Source organism: Mustela lutreola, chromosome 10, assembly GCF_030435805.1.
Source record: "Mustela lutreola isolate mMusLut2 chromosome 10, mMusLut2.pri, whole genome shotgun sequence".
Taxonomy (NCBI): Eukaryota; Metazoa; Chordata; class Mammalia; order Carnivora; family Mustelidae; genus Mustela; species Mustela lutreola.
Window position 1 is genome coordinate 99,484,811 of NC_081299.1, and position 27,242 is coordinate 99,512,052.

At 47.8% G+C, this 27,242-nt stretch overlaps 1 long non-coding RNA gene across 1 annotated transcript; it reads right to left on the reverse strand.

Moving 5' to 3' along the window:
* Nucleotides 1-457: 457 nt before the first annotated feature.
* On the reverse strand, nt 458-2,768 carry LOC131810185 (uncharacterized). Its single transcript, XR_009345463.1, has 3 exons — nt 2,692-2,768; nt 1,966-2,058; nt 458-1,225 (listed from the first exon to the last, which is right to left on the reverse strand). It is a non-coding gene; the product is annotated as an uncharacterized LOC131810185 (long non-coding RNA).
* Between the last annotated feature and the right edge of the window lie 24,474 nt (nt 2,769-27,242).

Consider the following 27,242-nt stretch of genomic DNA (forward strand, 5'->3'; position numbering starts at 1 on the left):
CACAGTATTCTGTTGTATTCTTTTTTTAAAAGATTTTATTTATTTATTACAGAGAGCGCACAATCAGGGGTAGAGGCAGGGAGAGGCAGGTTTCCGGTTGAACAGGGAACCCAATGGATGCCGGGTTCAATCCCAGGACCCTGGGATCATGACCTGAGCCAAAGGCAGATAATTAACCAACTAAACCACCCAGGTGCCCCCCCTGTTACAATTCTTTATACTTCTGTGGTGTCGGTGGTTTTTCCTTTTTTTTATTTCTGATTTTATTGATTTGAGTCCTCTCTCTCTGTCTTTCTCTCTCTCTCTCTCTTTGTGTCTGGCTAAAGGTTTATCAACTTTGTTTATCTTTTCAAGGAACCAGCTCTTAGTTTCATTGATTTTTTTTCTATTGTTTTTCTCTATTGATTTCTGCTCTGGTCTTTATTATTTCCTTCCTTCTACTAGCATTGAGTTTTGCTGTTCTTTATCTAGCTCTGTTAGGTGTAATGTTGGGTTTGAAATTTTTATTTTTTCTTGAGTTAGGTCTTTATCACTATAAACTTTCCTCTTAGATCTGCTTTTGTTGTGTCCCGAAGATTTTGGACCATTGTGTTTTCATTTTCATTTCTCTCCATGTATTTTTTTATTTCCTCTTTGATTGCTTGGTTGACCCATCAGTTGTTTAGTAATGTGTTGTTTAGCTTCCATGTGTATGTGTTTATTCCAGCGCTTTCTTGTAATCGATTTCTGGTATCATGCCATTGTCTTCGGAGAAGATGCTTAATATGATTTCAGTTTTTTACAAGATTTAATTCTGTAGCAGGCATGGGGGGAGGGAGAAGCAGGCTCCCGCTGAGCAGAGAACTGACATAAGGCTCTGTCCCAGGACCCTGGCTTCATGTCCTGAGGCCAAGGCAGACACTTAAACAACTGAGCCACCCAGTCCTGTCCTCTACAAATTATTTCTTTTTTTAAAAATTTCTCTTGAACTGGCCTTTTCCAAATTGCAATAATTGTTTCCTATTCCTACTTTCAAGTTCTATGAATAAATCATTCCAGTCATGCCTTCATGGTTTTATTCACATGCTCTGCCCCTTCACAGCATTTGGTTTATTGTGGCTCCCCATTGGTCCTTATCCAAAGAGGGTAATTTTGCCAGGAAGACCTCAGTTCGATGGGGTATACCCAGGGCTTGGACTTCAGTGCTGAACGAGGCACCTGTGCTTCCTGAAGACTTCCTGAGGGTCTGCAAAGCAGAATATAAAGATGTTTCCCTTTAATTAAGGATGCTGCTTCCTCAGAAAAGAAGGGGTATAAACTAGAACATCTGTTTCGTTCTTCAAAACCTGCCTCCTGTCGCATTGCATTTCTTCCGTATTCACTGCTTCCCAACACCTCACCCCAAATAACCCTAGTCCATGTACCCTCCTGCAGGCTGGGGCAGGCCCCCTCCCGCCATTAGTGTTGGAGCTTCCATACTGCCTAATTACCCGCCCTGTGGAAGCCAGGAGGGGACTAACCGCAGCTGGAGCCCAGCTGTAGGGAGATGGAATATTAAGACATTTCCCTTTCTTCCGAGTCCTTGTTAATTCTTCGTGGTGGTGATTAGCCAGTTATTTTTAGCTCCCGCTAAGCTTCCTGGTTAGTATTCAGGGCTGGTTTAGACAGCATGGAGGCACACTCAACATGTTAATGCTCCCATTCCATTTGGTCTCATTGAAGTGAATAAAATGAACTTGCAGGGTGGCCCATCCCCCAGCCTCCCAGGGAGCACCCTCTCCTGCTGCTCCCTGAACCAGCCGTTGGCTTCTATCCAAAGGGCCTGCTGCTCTGGGTCCAGGGACAAAGTCTTATAGGAGGGATCTGAAAAATGAGGAATGTGGGAGCCAGAGGAGGAGATGGAAACAGCCCTGCACCGGGAATGAGGAACCTAAGGTTGAATCCGGACTTTGTCACCAGCTGGCTGGATAACATCCAGCAACTTACCTGCCACCAGTAGGATCATGTGGCTGGACCCATCAGCCCACCTGTCCTTTCCAGGACTGAGGTACATTGATTCAGCAGGTCTAAAACATGTAGCTGAATATGAAGAAGCCCCAGGCTGTGTGAAGACATCTTGAAAGTGAGATGCATGTGCCCTTTTCTTTCTTCCTTTAGTCCATCTGGCTTCCCTTTTTGAGAACTAACTCTTTCATGAAGGGTTGCACACTCTCCTTGACCCCTCCTCAGCCTCCTTCCCCTCCACATTAAGGCCTGGTGTTTGTTGCCTCCCAGAGAACTCCTAGCCCAGGAGCCTCCGCCCGTACCGTAGATGCAGCAGAAAGGACGCCTGGGGAGATGTGCGCCCCTCAGAGAAGCTGTGTGAGCAAGACCGCGGAAGCCACTGGGCTCCAGAAAGCAGGCCACTCCCACCCCGTTTCACCAGCCTAGAAGGGATGAATGCTGTCAAGTGCGCCTCTCCCGTACTTCCTGTACTTCCTCAAGCGAATACTGGTGCTAAGCCCCATCAGAGGGATGCGCCCATGGCCCTTTATCCAGCTGGTCACTTCGCTCTGGTGCAGTGGCAAGGCCCGCCCTCCCCTGGGATGCCCTTCCCCCTTTCTTCCTCTGTCCGGTGCTCCTTCACTGCCCACCCTACCCCCACTCCCCAATCCCCGACCCCCCCCCCCCACCCTGTTCCACGTTGCTGTTGAGAGCTGGGCTTGCAAGCACCTCTCAGCCCCTCTCCCAGTCTTCCCCCAGGGCAGAGCTCTCCCTGGACTTCTGGCTTCTCCATGACCAGATCAAGGTACAAAAGGCGCTTCTGAAAGGAGCTGAGCGTCTAACAGGCGTGGGGCAGTCAAGCATGGCTGACCTGGGACTGTGAGGCGAACACCAGAGCGCATGCGTGGAGGGCGGTGCCTCCATTGACTAGTTATCCCTCAGGGGGCAGTTAAGATACCTGTGTCTGGGACAAGGACTTCAAGTAGAACAGTCCGGCTGCCTCTGCAAGCTTGGGTGCAAGCCTGGGTCAGGCCAGACCAGTCCTCTCCGGCTGCGATCCCGGCAGCCTTACCCTGACTTACCTCCCGCTTAGTCCCTCTGGACCAAACAGGGGCTTGGCCCAACCGCTGCAGGGGGAGAGATCTGCTGCTGTTGCACATAGGTAAGGCAAAGCCAAGACCCGTGCATCATTTTTTAAAGGCTCTCTCTGCAAGCAGATCTTACTTAAAGGGACCCCAGCTGTCTGACCTTTGCCCCTCCCTCTCTGAGGTTTGGAATTGAAGAAAACTCTTGTAAGTCATCTAACACTTGGAACTATACGTTTTACTGGAATCATAAACAGCACCCAATGCCACAACAGGTGCACCTGGGCCTCTGGTTAAATAATAAATGTGGTCTGCTTTATTTCCTCTTCCCCAAGCCAGGCAGCCCCTGAGTGGCTGGGGGAGGGGCAGCTGAGCAGAAGCCAAGGGTTGTATGGCTTTAAGAGCATCAGAGAGGGCATATTCTCACCTTGGACTTGGGAGAGTACCGCTCTGGTATGGATATACACATCCTGATGAGGAACTGAATAAAGGGGGGCTGTGCTCTCTGTCGGAATGCTGCCCTCTGCCCTTGGGTTGTGGTAGAAAAATCTGCCTCTGAGGTCAGAGAACCCCTGAGGCCAGTGATAAAACAGAGTTATGGATCACCTCAAGGAGGCTTCTGTCAGAAAGACAGAAAAGATGTGTTGATGAGGAGATGAGGATGCGGAGTAATGGGAACCTGCTGGCAGTGTAGGAGAGAATGTAAGATGAGCAGCCACCATGGAAAACAGCATGGCAGTTCATCCAAACATTCCAAATAGAATTACTGTGTGGTCCAGCAAGTCTGCTTCTGGGCACACAGGTTTCCCCGCTACCTGAGAGAAGTGTTTCTGTGAAAACTTTCATAAGCTGAAATGGCAGAAAGCAAAGAGGTCATTGCCATTAATTTGTGCGGAAAATTTTTTAGCAATTGCCATATCCAAAGAGTAACCCCTCTTTGGCTTTTCTGATGACTTAGGATGCATCTGGCTAGCGAACACACAGAATAAATCAAGACACATCACAGATGCTCACAGACACAGTTCAGCTTGAGGCTGACATGCTGAGTGTAGCTCCCGGGGGGGGGGGGGGGGGATGCGCTCCAAGGGCCCACCCTTGCTGCCGGCAGGTGAGCTGCCTCTCTAAAGGCTCCTTGCAGAACACTCGCTGAATGCTCTTCTTGCTTTTCACCTTTTTTTCCTAAAAGCAAAACTCCTCGTTGGATTTCTTTGGGCTAGCAAAAACAGGTACTCATTGTAGGTCTTTTGTAAAAGCAAAGTGCCCGGATGCAAAGCTTCAAAAAGTGGGGCATATCTGTATACCAAAAAATTTGAGATCAGGGTCTTGAAGAAGGGTTTATGCACCCATATTCCTAGCAGCAACAGTCCTGGTAATTAAAAGGTGGAAGGAATCTAATTGTCTGTTGATGATGAACAGATGAACAAAATGTGGTAGATGCATATGATGGAATATTATTCAGCCTTAAAAAGGAAAGAAATTCTGACACCTGCTACAACACAGATGAAAGCTGAAGTCATTGTGTTAAGCGACAAGTCAGTTACAAAAAGACAAGTATTGTACGATTCCCCATGTAAGAGGTACCTAGAGCAGTCAAGTAGAATGGTGGTCAGCAGGGGCTGGGGCAGGAAAGAATGGCGAGTGGCTTAATTGATACAGGCTGAGCTTGACAAGATGGAAAGAGTTCTGCAGGGGCGCCTGGGTGGCTCAGTCAGTTAAGCATTCATATTCAGCTCAGGTCATGATCTCAGGGTGCTGGGATGGAGCCCCATGATGGACTCCCTGCTCAGCAGGGAGCGTGCTTCTCCCTCTCCCTCCGCAGTTCCCCCTGCTTGTGCATGCTTTTTCTCTTTCTCTCTAAAATAAAATGAAATCTTTAAAAAAGAAAACAGAAGAGAATTCTGGAGATGGGTGGCACAAGAATGTGAATGCAGTTAACACAATTGAACCACATGCTTAAAAATGGCCAAGGGTAATTTCAATGTTGTGTGTATTTTACCAGAGAGACAGACCAACAGACAGAGTTAAAGTTATGGAGCAAACTAATAAAGATTAGAGCAGAGGGGCATCTGGGTGGCTCAGTCAGTTCAGTGTCTGCCTTTGGCTCTGCTCATGATCCCAGGGTCTTGGGATGGAGTCCCACATCGGCTCCCTGCTCAGTGGGGAGCCTGCTTCTCCCTCAACCTCCTGCTCCTCCTGCTTGTGCGCGCTCTCTCTCTCTCTGACAAGTAAATCAATAAAATCTTAAAAAAAAAAAAAAAAAAAAACCTCCTAAAAAAAAAAAGCAGAAATAAATGTTTTAGAAAGTAAAAAAAAAAAAACAAAATAAAAGCGATAGAGCGAAATAACAATGATGGTAGTGACCAGTAACAGGCTCTTCCAGCCAGGATAGGCACAAGGGTGAGGCCCTTATCATTCCAAACTGTTGCTGCTGGTCTCTGGTCAGTGTTGTTGGCCAAGTTTTGGCCTCATCTTCGAGAGTCTGCACATGAAACAGGGTGCATGTGTGTGTGCAAATACAGACCTTTCCTTTGTTTTATTTTCTCTACAGTTGCAGATGATAACAGCAATTACAATATTAAATGCTATTAAGCATTAACCTGGGCTTTGTGTGTATCATTGCCTTCAGTTTTTCCAACAATCTAACTAAGTAGGTGTTCTTAGCCTCGATTTATAACTAAGCAATGCAGAAGTCCAGGGCAGAGCAGTATGTGTTGTGTAATTAACTGACTCATGCTAGGCACATAGCTTCAGTCGTCATGGCAGTACGCACTAGGCGCTGGGGGCAGAGGTGTGCCTGGAGCTGCCCTGGGGTTCTTGGGGACGTATACAGTGGCAGAGACTCAGAGCAGAGCCTTGAGGTTACGGAGGGGGCATCCCAGGGACTTGGGCGTTCATAGAAAGAGGAGAGCACTGAATTGGCAGGAAAGAGAGAAATAAAGGAGGCCCAAACCCTAGGAGACGGGAGGGAAAGAGTAGATCGCAATGGAAAACCAGTATTCACTGGGGGGAAAGGGAAGCACAGTTACAAACAAGATTTCCTACTGTGGATAAAAGGTTATCAGGCTGGGAAAACCCTCTGGAGGGAGTGCTACCGTAAGCACATTAAACCCACATAATAATAGCTAATATTTACTGAACCCTGATTGTGTGCCAGGCCCTGTTCTAAGGTCTTTATGTACCATGGTGCATTTAGCCCTTGCAACTGTCGATGAGGCGAGCCCTGTCCCCTGTACTCATTTTGTGTATGGGAAAACGAAGACCCAGAGAAGTGAGGTGACTAGCGTCCCCCATCTCAGAGACAGCAGAGCCAGGATCTGGATCCAGATGGTGTGACTCCAGAATGCTAACCCAGTTCCCACACCGTATGGTTTGGTGATGTGGAGTAATCAGCCAGCCAGAATTATTTGATTTAGGCATGGACATATAAGTACCAGTGTTGTTTGGTCAGAAATTCATATTTCAAGATGGACTGCTGATATTCCTATTTTGTGCATTGTACGCGTTGAGATGTCACAAAAGGCCGGCAGATGAAAAGTGAGGCTCTGTAAGGGGCGGGGGCGGGGGGGGGTGTTGCAGGGCCAAAGCTTAGAATGGGAATGACGCTTGCTAACTGTTGTTTCGAACAATAAATCCTGACTTAACCCCCTGCACATCTTGTATTCACCGTAGAGACCGCAGACATCTTGAGGGGAGCTCACAGAGATCAGAGGGACCTAAATTAGGCAGGAGGGGGTGTTTTCAAGTGACAGAAACCCAATTCAAAGTAGCTTGAGCGAAGAAGAAAATCTGTTGGCTCATCCGCCAAGCTTCAGGAATGGCCTGGAGCAGAATCAGTGAAGAAACACAGAAACAAGAAACTGTCGCAGAGACTTCATGAGGCACCAGTCCCTCCCGTAGGCCCCACACCACCCTTAGGTCATTCTTGCTTAAAATGTGGCCAAAGGTCAGTTGCATGAGAGTCGCCTGGAGAAGGAGGAGGAGCATGTTAAAAATGTAGATTTCTGGAAGGAAAATTCTTGACCTAGGAAATCAGACTCCCTGGGGTTGGGGCCCAGGTGACTCTCGCAATTCAGAATTTGTGAACCAGTGACTAGGTGACAAGAGCAACAAAGTGTGTCATGTGATCTGTTCCCGTGTCACACTGTCCCAGGGAGACCATGCTCCTTCCCTGCTACCTCACTGAGTAGTTACACAACAGTGTGATTAACTGGAGCCCTTTCCCCCACCGGACTGTGGGCTTCATGAGAGCAGGAACTATGTCTGTTGGTCCAGAGCCCTCCATCATATCCCCACTGAGCTGAACTCAGTGTCTTGTGCCCAAGAAGTATTTACGGAACAGATGAGTAAGGGAATGAAGGAATGGCTGGCGCTCCCCCAGGCTTTGCTCATTTCATCCACACAACAATCCCCGGTGGGCGAGGTAATGTAGACATTATGATTTCATTTTTCAGTTAAAGGGAGAAAAGGACTTGCTCAAGTCATGTACGGAGTAAATGGTCCCTCAGCGCTCATCCGGGGGTCTTCCAAGGGGCTCACGCACACAGGGCCGTCCAGGGTCCACAGAGTTGGCAGGTCACCATAAGAACGTCCCCAGAAAGGCAGAGGTGGCATGTGCCATTCCAATCCCCAGCTGATCCCCAGGCCTCTTTCCTGAGCACTTCTTTGACTTTACTGATCTCACCCTCAGTCAGCTCAACCTCTTCAGCTATGTAAAATGCAGACTTCTCTCTGTGCAAAGAAAGGGAGTACGAGGAAGAAGAGTCCAGTTGTTCAGAGACCTGTAAAGAGGTCCGACCGGCAGACAACAGTCAAAGAGCCTCCCGTTACACCCAAATATCCCCAGGCCCAGTCTGCTGTCTGGGCACCCCAGATGGGAACCATGCCCCTGTTAGCAGCGGAGGGACAGCCCTGGCCACCATTGTGATGACAGCAAGGAGCACCCACCGTGTGTGAGGATGGATGGAGCCCTGAGCTGTTCTGTCGCTCAGGGTGCCACCAAGTATTCGTCTCACCTCTCTCACGCTCCTAGCAGTGTGCTGGGCACAGGGGAGGGAAAATGAGAATGGAGAACTCAAACGCTTGCCTGGAGGAGCACACAGGGTCCCTCATGTTGGGAAGAATGCGAGGTTATGGCACAAGAAGAAAAATCAAAGCATGTGTGACGTGGTGCTTTTAATGCCGTGGGAGGTCAGGAGCAAGCCGCTTGGGCCAGAGGGCAGAGGAAATGTCATGGAAAATGTGACCGAGTCTGGAGACACTTGTAATTTTGAAAGGCTGTGGACAAGGGGAACATTCCTGAGAAGGCAAGAATGAGGCTACAGAGGTTCTGGCCAGCAGGAAGAGGCCAGTGAGATGGTTGTCTACATATTCCTTCTACAATGGGCTCTGTCCCTCGCTAGCTTGTGCATACATCTCTCTTTTCAAATGGGAGGCTTATAATTATAATAATAGATACTTTCAAGTAATACATCTTCAGTCATCCACTTTGTGGGATTGTTGTTGTAAGGATTAAATGAGTTAATATATGGAAGGAGGTGGTTTTTGTTGTTGTTGTTATTGTTGTTTTGCTTAGTTTTGTTTTTAGAGAGAGAGAGAATGCGCACAGGCACAGGTAGGGGAGAGGAAGAGAGAGAATCCCAAGCAGCCTCCAGGCATAGCATGTAGACCGATGTGGGATTTGATTTCACAACCCTGAGATCAGGACTTGAGCCTTTGAAATCAAGAGTCATATGCTTAAGCGACTCAGCCGCCCAGGCACCCTAGAAGGAGCTTTGTTAAAGTGCCAGGTTTAAATAAATAATAGCAATCACCATTCAACAGCACTCCCGGAGCTCCTGGTCCGTGTGCAGGCAGTGTGGGAGGAGAAAGCCCGGTAGCCCAAATACAGCACAAATGCAAGCGCTAGGTACATGACAGAGGAGAGCACAGGGTATCTGTGAGACTCAGGGATGGTCACTAAGCCTGCCTAGGGGCATCCCAGGAAGACTTCCCAGAGAGGTAATGACTATGGACTCCAAAGTGAGAAATATCTCAAATGAAGAGAGGAAGGGAGAGTGGCCAAGCACGAGAAGTACCAAACGTAGTGTAGAGGCTGTGTGGCATGAGAATGTGAACTGGAGAATTAGGTGCACGAGGGTCTGGAGGACCTTGGGTCCCAGAGGAAGTAATTACGGAGCTTAAGAAGGGGCTGGGGAGGCTGATAGAGGCTGGATCTGAGTACACAGTGTCCTTGCCTCCCTGGGCCTTGTTCTTCTTCCACAGGAAGGACGCTGGGAGAGCCAACCCCCACTCCACTCTGAGAAATGATGAGCATCGAGCGCAAGGATCCCCTTCCCGCTCTGCTGGCCCACCATCCACCTTGCCCATCAGATTTATACAGCTGCTAGGCCAGCCATGATGCTGCAGAGAAGGACAGGTTAATAGACACTTTGTTAAATTGTTTTCTTGACACGCAGTTCCTGGGCACCTGCTAGATGCAGGCAGTAGTGGTTGTAAGTGCCAAGCCCAGGCTCCTAAAAACGGGACAGGAAGGGACCTGCGGAGCTCAGTCTGGTGGCCTCGCAACCCGGGCCAAGAGAGCAGCCATCTCTTTTGAGCAGAATGAATGATGCCGTGTGCAGGAGCATATGCCACGGGGTAGGTAGGGTGGGGTGGGGTTGGGGTAAGACTCCCTCCCACCCTTCCTCTTAGGGCCGTCTGTCTCCCCTATCAGCCTTCCTGTGAAGAGAGTTTCGCAACTTGCAGCGGAAGCGGGCACTCACGGGAGTCCATGAGCAGAAACCTGGCAGGATGTGTTGGGGTCCCTGGCACGGTCCCAGGCTCCCACAAGACAGGCAGACTAGAGCCTCCATAGTTTGTAGAAGTTTACATAAATATAAATGTTCTCCTTCCCAGGCAGTAGAAATCCCACTCCATCAGTGCTCTAAAAGCAGCCGGCCGGGCATTGTCCAGGGTAAAGGAGTGCTTTCTTTGTGAAATCTTTTAATCCTGCTGTCTCTTGTCTTGCCCACTCCCCCACATTCCCACAGATTCCTACTGAGCCCTCTCTCTGTTCTGATGCAGAATTTGTTCGACTGGAACCAGCTTAGGTCCAGGAACAATTGGAAAGTAATGGGCTGAAGGGGTTGCTGTTGTGTGTAGAGCCTGGTGTGGGGATGAAGTTCAAGGTCTGGGACAGCAACTCCCCACAGGCTGTTCCTGGGGACTGCTCGCTGAGACACCCTATCCCAGCTCTCAGTTGTTCCTAGGACCTGGCCTGTGGGGGCCCGGGGCCTTGCTTACCCACCACATAACCACCTCCCCGGTATCCCCAAGAATGATACCTGGTGGTCAGGTGCCTGTGCTTGTCTCACCTGGTGCTGCTGTTCAGGAGCCCTCCTTTCCCCGACTCACCTGCTACAGGTCCAAGGCAATGTGACAAGTAGGGGCAACACCTACATCATAGAATTACTGTGAAGTTTAAATTAGATATTATACATAAACCATACAGTAGACGCTTGGTAACTGTGGGACTCGTTCTCTCTTTCTTCCCGTAGTTTGACACTCAGCCAACAATGATTATGAGTATCTACCCTCTGCGTAGGGCTGTGTTAAGCACTGTGAGATACACACTAGAGGTATACGGCACATGGTTTCTACTCCTCAGTCGGTCAACTCAGGGATCAGAAAATAGGTATTATAGGCTTGCGCAGTGCCTGGAATCATCTAGGAACAGTGACAAATGACAACATGCATGAGCGCGACACCGTCTTATCCCAAGAGACTTTTACTCTGGGCAGGTAAGATATCACGCGAAAAGTTAAATTATAATATAAAGACCTAACAGTGCTTGAGAGAACAAATCCAAATCCAAAAACCAGGCAATGTGCACAGCTCACTGCTAAGTAGCAGGAGTGTTCTAGAAGGGAAGGGCACTCAGGCCAGACACGTGGGGCTCAGGAGCCGATGGAGAGGAGGGAGGGGAGTTGGGATCCCAAGTTCCATAACTGGAGTTTTAGTTGTTGTGGTGGTTGTAGTTGCAGTCAGGAGAAGAGGCTAAATCGTGTGGCGTGGACCGCACCGTAGGTCAAAGGTGGGTGGGGGGGGGTCTGAAACTTGAATAAGACAATTAACTTCCCTTGTCCCTTCACTGCTGAGCAAGCTGGAACAAGCGACTCAACTTCTCTCTCTCTTTTTCTGCAAACAAGAGTGATAGTAGTTTCTACCTCGTGCAGTTCGAAAGAGTAAATAAGATATTTTCATATACATCACTTGACATAGCATTGGCCACTTCCATTATCAATATGTTAATGTTTGTTATTAGTTCTAATATAAAGAGAAACTGTAGTATCTTGAAACAAGCCTTCTTGTTTGCTAGGAAAGACCTGACCACGGCCATTGTATGTGAATTCAGCTTTTTAAAACCACTTTTCCTATTTTATTTGTTTATTTATTCGATTTGGGGCTGTAAAACCCAAGCCACTCAAGAGAGGAGAACCCTTGAGTTTTCATTTATCTCAAAACCCATTTTCCTGCTTCCACCAGATTCTGGGGAAATACACACATGCATCCTGGGTCTGCAAGACTGGGAAGCATGGGGCATGCCTGCCTTCTCAATCTGGCCAGTCTTGGCCTGGACCCAGCTCTTTTCCTGGTGAGACTTAGCAGAGGGGCTCAAAGAACTCAAGACCATTGTCTCTCATCCATGGTAAGTGGGAACGAGCTAAGCAAGGTTACTCAAAACCCATGTTCTGCCCAATGTGCTCCTTAAACAAACTCTTTTCCGGATCGCTAAGAGGCCCTGACACCTAGGGCTCTGGAGTCTTCCACCTCTTCCCACGCTGGTGGGTATATCAGTGAGGAGAGCCAAAGGGCAGCGGGTGAAGAGAAGGGAGAGAAAGAAGAAGGAGGAGGAAGAAAGGGATGCACAGACTGGACCATTAGTTTATGAATAATTGAGAGTTGACTCTATTTGATAATTGGCTTTGATAATGGTTTGGCCAGAGTCGGGGCCCCACAGGAGACTCCATTCCAGCCTCATCATGGTGACCACAGGACCAAGAGCCAGTCATGCAGGGTACTTTCCTAAATGACAACAGTGTTGCCTGCAACACCCAGAAGGTGTTTGAGGGGGTTAGGAGCCCCTAAGTGCTCCTTCAGCCATATGCTTGGGGTGGGGAAAAGCTCTGAGTCTAGGACCCATGCAGCCCTCAAGGACAGCAGTCTTCCAGCGGTGAGGCCCGCCAACATGGGAAGGAACAAGTGAGCTGGTCTTTTGGCTTAAAGGCCCTGAATCTTGGAGCCTCGGGAGAGTGTTTGCAGCTTCCCTCGGTTTTCCTTTCAATCCTCTCTGACAGACTTTCATGGGAATTAGGCTCAGGGCAGGAATGGTATGTGCCGCAGGTAGAGACTCGCCACCTCACTGCCATGTTGGCACCAAGCCGCCATTGTGAGGGAACCAGAAGGCTGGGTCATGTTGCATCTGTGGGCGTGGTGGCAAGCTCGGTCTATCTGAACACTCAATCTGCTGGTTCTCCAGCCAAGGAGCTGTTTGCTTTCTCCGTCTGTAGTGTCACCTCACTCACCCAGAAAGAGGCAGTCAGAGGTTTGCAGGGGGTGCAGGCTGGGGTTCTCTTTAAGCTGTTTGACCCTAACACTTCACTAAATACCTCAGCTTCTGTTCCCTCTTCTGTGAAAAAAAAAGTTCAAAAACGTTTCCACTCAGAATTGTCGAGAGGAATATGGAAGATCAAAATTCTTATGGCGTCTAGCATAGCCCCTGACAGGTATCTGTCAGTGAAAGCGTTTGTCCTGCTCACAGGCCCGCTGACAGTACCAGTGTTTGTGGTCTCTTGACAAGTGGCCCGATCCCTTCTGAAGTGTGGTTCCCAGACAGGAGCTGCTGCTGTCACAGGGTCATCTGTGAAATTATGCTGTTCTGTATTGTTCTGTGAATGGAGGAAACCCCCAATATATGAAGTCTTTGGGGCTTCTGCCTTAAAGGACAAGAACCCTTCTCTGTCTCTGAAAGAGAATAGCCCAAATTCAAAGCAAGGGAAACCATGGAAAGCAACAAAATATTATGGGGACCCACCTCTACTCTGAAGGCCAAACCATGAAAATTGGGATAAGACTGCATTTTTTCTTCAGGCAGCTGGAACACAACGCCGAACAGAACTCAAGGGACACCCAGAAGGAAGAACATTCCTTCCAGTCATTTCTTTGGTTGATTTGTAAAGAGCCTAGTACACAGAGTAAATTTGGCGAGGGAGGTGCTAGGGGCATGAGGCAGGGCACAGGGTTTGAGAGGGAAGGTCCTTCAGCCTGACAGACCTTTTGGAGAGGAAGCTTGCAAGAGACAGTGATTCAGGGCATGTAGCAAGGATGGCTCCCACTTCACTGATTTACCTGAATGATTGTTTAATTCTTCCAGACATTCGGCTGTAGATAGTTGTGGACCTCCTCCAAGAAGAGGCAGAGGAGAGAGAACAGAGGGTGTTGCTGAGAAATATGTGGGAAGAGATCCTTGTCCCCCAGACTACAGAGGGGCCACATCCAGAGCTGCCCTTGCCTGGCAGGTGGTGTCAGGCGGGGGGTCGGGACTCCGCAGACTGTTCCTAGTTCCTTTCCTCTCCCTGAGGTGCCAGTGAGGAGGCAGCCCTTCCCCCAGACCAGCTCCCCTTGGCTCCCCTTCCTTGGGCGTCTGTCTCCCCAGGGCAGCCAAAGGAGATGAGCTCATTTCTAGAACCCGAGAGGCGGGCTCTGACCCCATCTTGCCAGTTATTGCTGGAGTGGGACAGTTGAATCCGGGCAGGGCATCGAGCTGGCACCAGGCCAGCCTCGAAATCAGGCAAATCTGCTGACTCATCTCCCTCTTCCAAACAAGCCCCGGGAGCTGGCATGCAGGAAGCAGCCCTGAGGAGTCTGATGGCTGATGGCGTGGGCCACCTGGCAGGGACCAACAGAGGGTGGGGGGAGCAGCGGCTCTCGGCAGGAGCTATCATCCACCTGCCACCCCAATCCCATGTTCCACTAACTGCCATGGGGGGCAAAAATGTGTGCTCACCGGAGGGTTTCAGGGCTTTTTTCGCAAGCAGAAACAAGCAGAGCCCAGGAGGGAATGTTGTACTAGGAGCAATGTTTTGCTTTGCATGAGAAAAATGGATACCTTGTCTTGGATAATCTCTAAAAATTAGGCTTGCTGTTTGGTGAGGCTTAGTGGCTTCTTTAGGGAAAAGGGCCACACATTAGGGTTTGAAAAATTAGCAGAGAGAGTTTAAAGACTAGACCAGACGTGGCCCATCATCCCCTCTCTGCCATCCCCAGAGAGTACCCAGAGATGGCTACGGGTACAAGTACCTGACTAGATAATATGGGTGTCCAAAAAGGTGTACCACTTGCTCATTTCTCTCCCAAAGGCAACCACTTTAAGAACTTTCTTCTGCTTCTCTCTTGGGGAAAAACGTTTATGCACGAAACTACATACCCGCTTGTGCTTAAATATTTTTGACACCAAAATAGCCTCAAGATTGCACCAACCCCACTATGTTTTTGGGTACCCCGAGCAAGGACTGCATTCCCGTAGCACACAACGTGAGCCGTACCCACCAGAGTTATGCAATGTGGTAGGAGTGTTGTTTCCACTTCATAACATTCCCCAGAGCTCTTTCTAGATCAACACAGAGATTTATGTCTTAAAAAAAAAAAAAATCTGACTTCACAGATCCCACATTTAGAGGTACCATAATTTACTCAACCAGTCCCCTAGGGATGGACAATTTGTTCTTTTTGTTCACCCCATTGCAAAAATGCTCCAATTAACATCTTTGTGTAGATAGCTTAGAGAACTTTGGGGAATGTCCACAGAATAAATGCTTATCAGCAGGATTCCCAAGCCCCCCCCCCAACCCCGCCCCAGGTACAAACATTTCAACTTTACAGATTTGATCTAATCAGTAACTTCTATAAAGAACAGCTATTCCAAGGAACAAAAGAGTTTCCCTGTTTGAATTCCTCCCTGAAGTAAGGTGAAAAGGACAACCTGATATTGGAATGGGACCCCTTTTACCTCGAGCACCACTGAAGGTGTGTGACACAGACTGTGTGAAGAAGAGGGAGGTAAATTGGTTGAGGGGCAAGAATAAAAGAAATCCTTCAGAATTTCAGGAGGGCTGTCATCCTAACCACTGATAAGGAGAAGAGTAGGCAAAGGGGTTATGAAGGCCAGTGGTGAGATCAGTGTACCCTAGTTGCCGAGTAGCCCAGAAACAAAGCAGGAGGTCACCCTGGGCTGGAGGCTTTGCAGCATTTGCTGGGGTTTTCCCAGAGGCTCCCCTGTGGGTTGCGTGATTCAGTGACCCAGTGTGGCTATCTGTTAACAATTCATTGTTGTCTCTCTTGGGCCTATGGATTGACTGGGTTCAGCTGGGTGCCTCTTGCTTTGCAGTATCCCATGGGGGTGCCCTCATAACTGGACTGATGTTTCAACTGGAATTACCCAGAGAAATTTATGATCTTTCCCAGCTTCCTGTAGATTACTATCCTCGAATGAGGAGAACCGGGGTTTGGCCATTCCTCTTTGGTTCCCAAGAGGCCCATCCCCAACTCACACTGCCTTGGAGGAAAAGGGGGATTTACTGATTTGAGTACCTTAACTGTCTAGGAGGGTTTCAGGAACAGCTGGGTCTGGCTGTTAAAAGAATGTTGTAGGAATTTGTTCCTCCCAATCTCTCAGATTCCCTTTTCTCTCTCTTGACCTCCTTCTCAAATAATGCCACCAAGCTCTCCAGGCTTAAGATTAGCAAGAAACCCCCTTTCTCACTGCAGCTTCAGCCCCGTCCTGAAGCTGTCCATTGGCTGACTTGGGTCACGGGCATGTCCCTGGACAGATCACCATGACCAGGGAAGGAACACTCTGGCCAAGCCTTGGTCTTGTACCGAACTCTGGGTCTGGGAGATGGTGTCCAACTTACCCAAATCACAGGACTAAGACTCAGTCAAGGAGGAGGGAGACTGGTTCCTTGAATGAAGGTAGGAGAAGGGTGACATTGGAGACCGTGGACTTCAGTGACCAGCCCAGTGATAGAATCCTTCACACACCACCCGTGTGAACCCTTAGAGATGATCAGTGGGAGGAAATATGCTCACAGCCTGTGAAAGCAATCTCTTCCACTGTGGGGCAGCTCTGAATATAAGTCACTATAAAGCAAGATAAATAACAACACTCTAACAGTCCCTGTGTGTCAGGCACTGGGCTATGTACTTTACATGCACATTTTAATTTCTTTTCATAATATCCTGTTAAAAGAGTTATTATTATTGAGCCTGCTTTACAAAGGAAGAAATTGAGACTAAAAGCCATTAAGCACTGGGTGTTAGACACAACTGATGAATTATTGAACACTACCTCTGAAATTAATGATGTACTTACTATATGTTGGCTAATTGAATTTAAATTTAAAAAAAGAAAAGAAAAAAAAGCCATTAAGTAACTCAGATATGTCAAGGACAAGATCTTCATGGTAAACCTCCACACTATAAAGGTCTGCCCCACTATGATTTTTACCCATTGACCTTTCTTTGGCCTTTGGAGTTAATTGGATAAGTTCTTCAAGTAGCTATAGACAGCTATTACATATGGCCCCAGACTTCCGTCTTCTCTGGCAAGCATCCCCTGCAGCCTTGTGAATTTGGAATGTAAAATGGTCTGCAGAGGTTTCCCTAAATGCCCTTCTCTGGGCATGCTCAGTCCTCTTAAAATGTGCTTTAAACCAACCTGCTCCAAATGGGGCCCAACCAGGCATGAAATAGTATGGGAGCTCCTTCTCAGCTACTGTACCTCTTGGCGCAACTGCAGATGAACTTCGGGTCTTATGGAGCCCCCACTGACGACAACTCAGATTGTAGGTGGAGTCCTCTGCCATCCTCAGGACCTCATCAAAGCTTCTGGGAGGCTAGTCCCAGCTCCAACAGGGTAGTTAACATTTTGAAACCCCCCGGGGGTAGAGCTTTGCTTTTACCCTTGTTCATTTTCACCCAGTTCATTTGGGCTTTTGTCTCAGCCACTTCTGGAAATTCTCATTCTGTCCTTCTACACCTCTGTCAACTCTCCCAGCTTGGGTCATTCTGAATGAATGGGTTTTTGTTTTTTTTCTTTTTTTAAAGATTTTATTTATATATTTGAGAGAGAGTGAGCATGAGTGGGGGCGCTGCTGAGGGAGAGGGAGAAAAAGGCTCCCTGCTGAGCAGGGAGCCTGATATGGGGCTCGATCCCAGAACCCCGAGATCATAACCTGAGCCAAAGGCAAACACTTAACTGACTGAGCCACCCAGGCATCCCTGTCTTTCATTCTTTTATCCATTTAATTATCTCATATTTCCTGAGCAAGAGCTCCCACTTTGTTAGCTGAGAAGCTCTGGGCAAGTTGCTTAACCCACCTGTGCCTTCTTTTTCTAATCTGTTAAAATGGGGATAATAGCATCACAGAACTGATGTAGAAATCCAAGGAGATAGCCATGCTGTGTTGCTCACAATGGTCCCTGGGATATGATAAATTCCCCCCAAATCGAAAACACCGAGTCCTGCTATGAACACTTTGGGGCTTGCTCCCTCTTGGTTCCTGGACCAGACTCCCTTTCAGGTTTGAATTTTGTCCCTTGGGCTTGCTTGCCTGCACACTGCTTGCAAATGCCCTCCCCTCCAGCAATCTGGGGTTCCCTCAAGACACTCACCAGTTCCCACGAAAATCTAGTGCCTTCTCTTTTCTCCTTCATTTTGCTTACTTGTGGTTTGATCATCTTGGTGGCATTTTTAAGGCCCTCTTGTCACGCCTCCTGGCAGGGCTGGAAGTCCTTCCTTGCAGGTGCCTGCAGTGGCCCCCTCTCAAGGCTTTATGACAGCTGCCCACAGCCAGAGAAATGCTTTGCATTCTCAGCAGAGCCCTCAGGCGACTGCCTCCCACCATGCAGACTCCTAAATTGGAAACCATAACTCTCCCTTCCCTTGTTTTCTGCAAGCCTTGGTATTAGGATCCAGTAGGTTCTTTCCTGGCAAATTTTTTTCATATAAATGGACTGAGGGTCTGAGGATTCCCCACCCCAATTCCCTACTCCCCACCACACACACACACACCCCTTATAAAAACTGGGATTACTATCAAAGGAAGAAGTTTTCTCTCCACCCCTATCTTCTCATTCCTTTACACTCTCAAGGCCACCTCAGGGCCACCATGATACCCAGCTCCTGGGGAAACCATTTAAATAGAATACATGATAAATCGTGACACCCTTGAATTGTGTTACACAGCAACATTACCCAACTCTCTCTGTAACTGGGTCCTCCTGTCCTCCGTCCCATCTCCACTTATGGACTCCTAATTCTTGGTAGCCGAATATGTTGCTAGCTTAGAACTGGGCACTAAGGTAGACAGGGAGAGGTAGAAAACCACCTTGCCGACACAGAGACAGTGTCTGAAGAAGACAACATTTGGAATGCCCAGGGCTCAATGTAATGCTTGGCCAACGAAGCAGAAGGACCATGGGATGAGCCTAAGGAATCTCTGTCCCTTCCCAGCCCAGAAGCCGTAGTCTCTTTGGCTGCATGAGTGACCAGAAGCTCCTGACTTCACAGTTGGAGGCCAGGTAGGCTGCCCCATTTCAAAGAAGCAGCTACAGGGAAAGGATGCTGGGTGTATGGGTGTGGCATGGTCTAATGTGTGGTATCTGTCTGGTTCTGAATTAAATGGGCCACCCAAGTTTCTCTCCAGAGAAGTTCTGACTCCCTAATGGATTGGGTAGGAGAAGGGCTGGCAGCCATGCAATCTTATGATTCCCAAGTGTTTTGATTAGGCAAAGGGCTGACCCCCAGCCTCGGCTCTCTCTTACCAGCACACTTGGTTCCTTTCTCAGAATCAGGGCTCAGGGGTCTGCTCCGGACACTGCCTTCCCAGCCACCCACTCTGAATTTTCTCTGTGGCACTGCTAGAATGGAAGCTTCTAGAAAACAGGGCCTTTGCCGTAGAGCCTAGAACAGTGCCTGCCCAAATCAAAGTAGCACTTGGGAAAGTCTTTGAAGGAGGAGGTGACCCATGGAGTGAGCTGGAAAGGACTTCAGAGATGGTCTGATCTTTTCCTCTAATTTTTCATGGAAGGAAATTGGGAGCAATCCAGAGATTTTAAGTGACTTCTCAGATTTGACACTAAAACTGGATTTTGCCTTTTTCAAGGAGCTTTCAAGGCACACTACCCCAGTTTACTTTTCACACACTCTGTGGGGAGTGCTATAAGGATAGAATGGTGGACAAGAGAGTGAGAATTAGTTGCTCAGGGTCACACAGCTAGAATTTAAACCTGGTTTGTCTACTCCATTCTGCTGCTTTAAACCTTTGGGTTGGGGATGATGAGTATGTTTCATTTCAAGAGCCAAATACAATTAACTGGGCGTTTTCCTGGGGGCCACCATTTTGAAAAGGCATCTGAGGCGACATCCAGGTTCAGAAGCTGAGAGTGCACAATCGATTAACCATGTCTGCTATGGGCAGAGGGGGGAGGAGTGGCAGAATCTGCTGTCCTTAGGACTGGAAGGTGTTGCAATATTACAGCATTAGCTCCTTAATCCAGGACTTTCTCTCTTACCGTACTGCTTCTGAAGCCAATATTTCTTCAGTTCCTGTCCCAACAACCAGAAGCCTGCAGGAAGGCTGCCAAACCCTGCCAAGTTGGAAGTGAGAAGAGCACAGCTGGAAAGGAACTGAACGCACATTTGGTTATTCCAGAATCTCTTGTCCATCACACAGGGCAGGGTTGCCTCCATGTTGGAAGGGCTCAAGTACACTAACGACGGAAAGACTGAGAATCCAAGATCATTTATCTCTACTTTTAGAGGGATTCTGTGACCTTTTGGCACAGACTTACATGGGGTCCTGTTTTCCTCAGAGTCTGCTGAGGACAGGGAACTTCCCTGACACACGCTAGGTGATGGCAGGACTAGAGAAGCATTGGTGACCAATGACTACAAGGCAGAGCCCATCTGCACAGAACGGAGCATGGGCTGTGGAGAGAAGGCCTGGCCATGCAAGGCAGGACTGCCAAGAGTTAGCTCAGTGACCCCACAAAGGCTTATTGAGTCCTGAGCTTAGGCCTATAAGCTACCTCACCTCATACAGACACATTGACGGGCATCTCCATTGGCTCCCACCTGCCTGGACATGTTCTGTAAGGTGCTGGAGCAGACCCTGAGTTCAAGGAAACTCCGGCCCAGGTAGGGAACCAAGGCCCACAGAGCCCTCATGAAGTCATGTGGGATGCCCCAGGCCTCTCCAGTTTCGCCGCCCTCCCCTCCTTCACAAGCAGCCTATCTTGATGCAAAATGTATTTTCTCGGAGTTCCCCTGATATTTTGGGTTGCCTCACAACTCCATGCCTTTGCTAACTCTCCTAGGCTACCTGGCAAACCTTTGAATCCTGCCTGTGCCCCTCAGCAGCACTAGGAGGCCCCGAGCAGGTTTAACTCTATGCTTCTGTTTCCTCATCTGAAAAAAGGGGATAATAATAGTCTTACCTGTAAAAATTAAATGAGTTAATACATAGTAAGCACTAAGAAGCATGTTCGGCACTTAAGCACTAGACGAGAGTCAATAATTATCATTACTCATCCTTCAAGACTCGACTTGAACTCCACCAGGGAGCATTGCAAAAAAATACCCTAAAGACAAAAGATTGCCTGGAAAAGGTATTTGCAACCTACGACAAGGGACTAAGTCCCTTAATTTACAAGGAACAAGTACAAATCGGTAGGAAGACAATAGTTCAATAGAAAAAAGTCCCAATAAACAGGAACATGTGGGTCACAGAAAAAAAAATACAAGTAGTCAATAAGCAAGAAAAGATGCTCCGTTTTACTCTTAATCGTGCAAGTCAAACTGAAAAGCCCTTTTCACCTCTCAGATAGGCAACATTTTTAAAGTTTGATAATGTTCACTTAGTGTCAGCCAGGATGGGAAAACTAATAATTTGCATATGCTCTTAGATGCTCATATTGATTTCTGCAGCTGTTATTGATTGATTGATTTTTTTATTATAAGAGTTGATTCATTTTAGAGAGCATGAGTGGGGGGATGGGCAGAGAGAGAGAACCTCAAGCAGATTCCCCACTGGGTACGGAGCTCAACACGGAGCTTGATTCCATGAACTTAAGATCATGACCTGAGCCAAAACCAAGAGTCAGATGCTGAACTGACTGAGCCCCCGAGGCACCCCTGCAGCCATTTTAGCTGCATATTCTTAAAATATTTATTGAAACTAAAACTGCACGTTTCCTTTAGTCCCGCAGTTTTCCCGCTATTATATCCTCACAAAAGAATACCCATGTATGGCATTAGCCTATTCTAGGTTTCTAGGACTGTCCCTAGCATACAGAGATGCTCAATAAATATTTGGGGAATGGACACAACCAAAATGCTCATTGTAGCGATGTTTGTAATAGATAAAACCTGAAAGTAACCTGTCCCCCAGCAGGGTAGACTCTAAGTAAATGATTGGAGAAATCTACACTTGTTAAAACCAGTGTCTTGCCTCTGTGTATTTGGATTCAGGAAGGTTAGTAATAAATAAGGTGGAAAAAAAAATCCCACCTAAAAACATCAAAATGCAGGGGCGCCTGGGTGACTCAGTCAGTAAAGCGTCTGCCTTTGGCTCAGGTCATGATCCCAGGGTCTTGGGATCGAGCCCCCTGTTGGGCTCCCTGCTCAGCGGGAAGTCTGTTTCTCCCTCTCCCTATGCACCCCCCACTCATGCTTTCTCTCTCTCTCTCAGATAAATAAAATCTTTAAAAAGAGCCCAGCAAAGTGCAGAACAATAAACACTGTACAAAATCATTGAGGTAAGTAAGAAAGAATATGCATATATACATATCCAAATATTACAGTGTATGCATTTTTTTCCTTGGAAAGATACTTGTAAGTCGTTTATAATTCCTGTGTGGGGAAGGATGGGACAGGGAGGTAGATAAGGAGAGAGAATTTTAGATTCATTTTGTACTTTTATCGATGAAATGTATTATGTTATGGGGCACCAGGGTGGCTCAGTCGGTTAAAATCTGACTCTTGATTTGGCTCAAGTCATGATCTCATGGCTGGGAGATTGAGCCCCGCACTGGGCTTCCCCACTCAGTACAGAGTCTGGGGTCGGTTTAAGATTCTCTTCCTCTCCTCTGCCCACCCCTCAACTTAATGCATGCATGTATGTGCACACACATGCTCTCACTCTAAAAAAAAAAAAAGAGAAAGAAATGCATTCTGTCTTTCAGTGCATGCATGTGTTGGCTTTATTTTAAAATAAAAATTTTCAATAAATATATTAAAATAAATATTTTTAAATATAAATATTTAAATTATAACAAATTCTGGGACAAATAAACCAGTGTGCCTTTTGTCCTGGAGCAACTGACAGGGCTCTCTTACACCTGTGCTGTCTCTCAGCCTCCTGCCCGCCTCCCGCTCTGGCCTCCAGCTCCCACTCTGCCGAGCTCAGGCCATTCCCCGCACATCCTCCAGGGCCCAGCTGGCCCCTCTGCTTCTGCATTTCCCTTCCTCCACACACCATGTTCTTTAAAGCGTTACACCCATACCCTCTTCCCAGCGCAGGCTGGCGTCCTTGCCGCCTCCCCCACAGTGCCCCGTACCCACATCTGCCCCTGAACTTCTCCACTGTCTTGATATTGATCTGTTTGTTTGGGAGGGAGCAGTTGTGCGAGATCTTCAGGACAGAGCTGTACTTCGCGGTCTCTGTGAACTCTCAGTTCAGTGCTGCTTACACGAAAGGTTCTCGACACATGTTGGAAAGATGCATATTGAGGGGAAAAGTCTTGTCTGGAAAATTGTGGAAAAATCTCTGAAGCCTGTAATGACAAAGGCTGGAATGCATACATAAGAAGACGACAGTACTGCTTGCAAAACTGGATATTGAACCAAAGAACCCAAGTCTCCAGTAGCCGCTTATCAGGAATAATTGATTCCGATGCCAAAAATCTCACCCCCCAGACTGAGCAGCCTCCTTCTGGGTCTCCTTGCTCCTCTGACTGTTCTGGCTTCTGTTGGCAGTGCTAGCGAGGTCACAGAGTCTTGGGGGACAACAGTGGGGGTCTGTGGTTATTTGCTCTACAGCAGTTACCTAGTGATAAACCCCCTACCCAGTGGGACCGTCCAGGGGGGGTGGGGAAAGTTAGAAGGGACCGTGAGACCTAGAAGTTTCTGCCAAAGAATCTCTAGGGACAAACGGATTTCTTGGGAAGATAAGCACTTGAGAGAGGGAGAAGGAACAGCTGATTAGGATAGTTGAAAGTTTTTAAGGCCAAAAATGCAAAAATAATAGAGTCAATCAAAGTTTCAAAGCTTCCTTCAAAGCAATTTTCCTGCTCATTTCATGGGACTTTGTTCTTCCACAAAGGGAAAGTCTGCAACATATGGTTTGGATAAGTCAGGATTCTGAGGTCCCTAGACATCTGTACGTAGAAGCAGGTACACGGGACGAGGGAGGGCCAAGGGTAGGCTGTGGGCAATGGGGTGGGAAGGTCAAGTTGAGAAAGGCCTGCAGACCTACCTCTCCATTTTCTTGAGCTACTTGCCAGCCTGCCCCAGCTCCCTCTTATCTCTGTTCTGGCCCCGACTCTGAACGCACAAAGGTCACTGTGGCTTTGGCACCAACACCCTGAGTGGACTCAGTTACGGGGCCTGGCACTCAGTGAAGCGGTGTGCAGAACAGTATGAGCACAAAAGGGGTTCAGGAATGGTACCTAATCCCAGCTCTGCCATTCACCCACCCTGTGACCTCTCTTAGGCGGCTGCTTTCTCTGTGGGCTAACTTGGTATTCAGTCTCTGAGCACCCTTTTGCATGAACGTTCTTTTGCAAATTCTAAACTTGACATGTTATCTGAGACTCTGAACTTCCAGAAGCGCTGGAGATAGCCCAGAGAGAATAAAGATTTGAGTGATGGAAATTCAGTAAATATATCTTTCATCTCTCACCAGGGATCTTGTAAGCAATAATTGGACTGTCCCACCCATAGTTTCTAACTTAATCATAGGACATGTATTGAAGGTTTATCATATGTTAAGGAGCTGGGTGAATATTTTGGAGCAACCAGAGAAAATAATAATATTAACAGCAATATGTTGAATACTATCACGGATGTTATACTTCTTACCCATCAATTCTGGGGAGGTAGGTATTACCATCCCCAACTCGATAGAAGAAACCAGAAGCTTTAAGAGATTAAGAATCCTGGCACAGAGCACACAGTGAGTAAGCAGCAGGGCCAAGACAGAAACCCACAGTGCTCCGACTCCAGAACCCGAGCACTTCACTAGAATTTACAGAGTCTTCTGGAAATAATTATGAGAGGCTTAGAAAGAATAAATAATTGTTCCACGCATGGACCAACAAGTATGTTGCTGGTCTAAGCACAGTTCTCTCTTCCCTCACCAGGTTTATTTTCCAGCCAAACTGGAACTTCCCACTGGCAGCCCCTAACTCAGCCGCTTGCTTGATTCCTGTCACACAACTCATGACAATGGGTGGATGGCCTGCCCATCTGGCAGGTTCAGTTACCCAAATGCTTTACTCCATCTTTGTTTTCTTTATGTAGATTGTCATAAGCAGCTTTTCACAGAAAGAGAAATGGACCTATTTCACAATATTTCCCAGAATTTGGGTATCACCTGCTGAGCCCACAAAAACTGACTTGGAGCCCTCAGTTTTGGTTGCTGTTTAAACTCAGGGGCCAGGGAGCTGCTTGATCAGACAAAGAGACAGTTGACAATTCAACTTCCAAAAGTCTGGGTACCACGAACAAGGGAGTTCTTGCTGGGTGGCTGAGCCCTGGGCCCAGGATAGAAAGAGAGGCTCAGGGCACCTTGGGCGGCCCTGGAGGCCCACTGGTTCCTGCAGAAGGCCTGGAAGCCAGTGGAGTTAGTTGGCTCTTGTGAGCCAAGTGGCAAGGACAGAAGGAGAGAGGTTTGGCTTAGCATTGTGAGTTTGCAAACTACTGATCCAAGGCTCCAAAACAACATTCTGCTCACAGATGTGGAGCAAAAGGAAAAAAGCTTAATTGACGTAAGCTACTGGTGGTCATAGATAACATATCAGACTCAGACACAGACTCAGGGAATGCAAGCAACTCTTGAGAGAGAATAATAAAGTTGAACATCAGTAGATAAAGGGACAGACGGCTGGAAGAGAAGGGCCATCTGGATTAGTGGCCTCTTAGGATAGGCCCCAGGAGTGAGATGGGAAGGCTGTCTATAGGGAGCCACCTGTTAAAGAATTCTAGCGTTACCACTGCTCAGACTTTCTCAGGCAGGTTCCGTGCTACAGGTGAAGAAGCTGAGACACAGGGTCAATGACTTGCCTAAGGTCATATCATAGACAAGACACTAGAACCAGCCTTCCTGACTGCTGTCCCAGCGCCCATGTCTTCTGCCTCCCACTGTCTCAGCATCTGACTGGCTCGCTCTCTTTGGCCTTGAGAAATGGTTCCATTTCTTCTCATTGTCTGTGTATAACTATAGTGACCATCGTGGGGACTCCTGCGTGGCTCAGTCAGTTAAGCGTCTGCCTTTGGCTCAAGTCCTGATCTCCGGGTCCTGGGATCGAGCCCCTCGTCAAGCTCCCTGCTCAGCGGGGAGTCTTCTCCTCCCTCTCCCTCTACCCTTCCCCCCTGCTTATGTGTGCATTCTCTCTGTTTCAAATAAGTAAAATCTCTAAAAAATAATAATAAAACACCTTTAGTGACCATCTTGGTAGCTCCCAGCATGACGTCCGAGCCATTCAGCCTGGTGGTGGGACAGAGCTTGTCATGTCATCTCTAAGTTACTTCTCATATGCAGAGCCCTTAAAGGGCCCATGAGGGTTTCACCCAAGGGGTTAGAGTGGTCAGACTGACAGAAGACAGATAAAGAGGGATTCTGGGAGGGACAGGGAGAGGGGAGGGGGGAGCTCCCTGACACAGGAGACACTCACACAGAATGAGGGACCACCTGCTGGGAGAGGTACAAGGGGGCCTGCCCGAGAGGACAGCTCCAGATGACATTCCCCCTAAGGTATCAGCACCGCGGAGACTTCACGACCATTTCTACATAATAAACAGCTCGGGAAACACAAGTGTGTCCCCTTTCTTGAATGTAAGGGCCACACAGGCAGGTGTTTTTGCCAGTTTACTTTTTCACTACTATCAGCCCAGTACGTAGAGCTGGGGCACAGCTCTCGGGCTAGATCCAGCCCACAGCCTGCTTTTGTAAATAAGGTTTTACTGGAATTTAGCCATGTATTGTCTACAACTGCCTTCACACAGCAATGGCCGAGTTGAGTCATCATCACTGACCACATAACCCACGAAGGTGGAAATCTTTCCTGTCTGGTCTTTTCTAGAAAAGTTTGACCATCCCTGATCTGGACTGTGGCCTATATCCCAGCAGATGCTGATATACATCTGATGAATGAATGGTCCGTTTTCTCTGTTGGTGTCATAGAGGTCCAGAGATCTTAGCTTAGAATATGTAAGCATAAAAAAAAAAAACAAAAAACAAAAAAAAAAACAGGGCATGGAATTCAGAGCTGACAGATCCGGACTTGAACCCTGGTTCTACCACCTAAGAGTAGTGTGACCTTAGGCAAATTATTTCTACTTTCTGCTTTTCATGAGCCTCGTTTGTAAAACAGCAATAATAGTAGCCATTTGCGATGAAAGACCAAATCACAGCATAGAAGGCACAGAGCCTGCCCCGTATAAACTACAGAAGACATTACCTCGTTATTAATAACTTCAAGGGGTCTTCTGTGTGAGAGGTTGACATGGGACCCATTGGACACTGTGGAACAGAATCAGCCATCAGAAGGCCTGAGCTCTCCACAGAATAAGAGGCAAGGGCAAGTTCAGGGCTGACTGTCAGGCAGTTCACCGTGGAAACTTGTGGAAAGTGACCCATCAGCCCATTTACAATATGATGGTATTTAAGATAGTGAATGAATAGGCAAGATTTAACTGGCTATAGATGTCAGATGTTTTTCCACCAGTGAAAAATAATGATCCATCCGTGTTCTCTCATCCATTCCCCTGGTGACCAATTGCATACAATTGGCTGGAGTCAGGGCTGAGCTGCCTGAGGTCACGGGAACCCATGGGAATTACCCAGTCGTAGAGGGACTGACCGTGGCCCTCTGCAT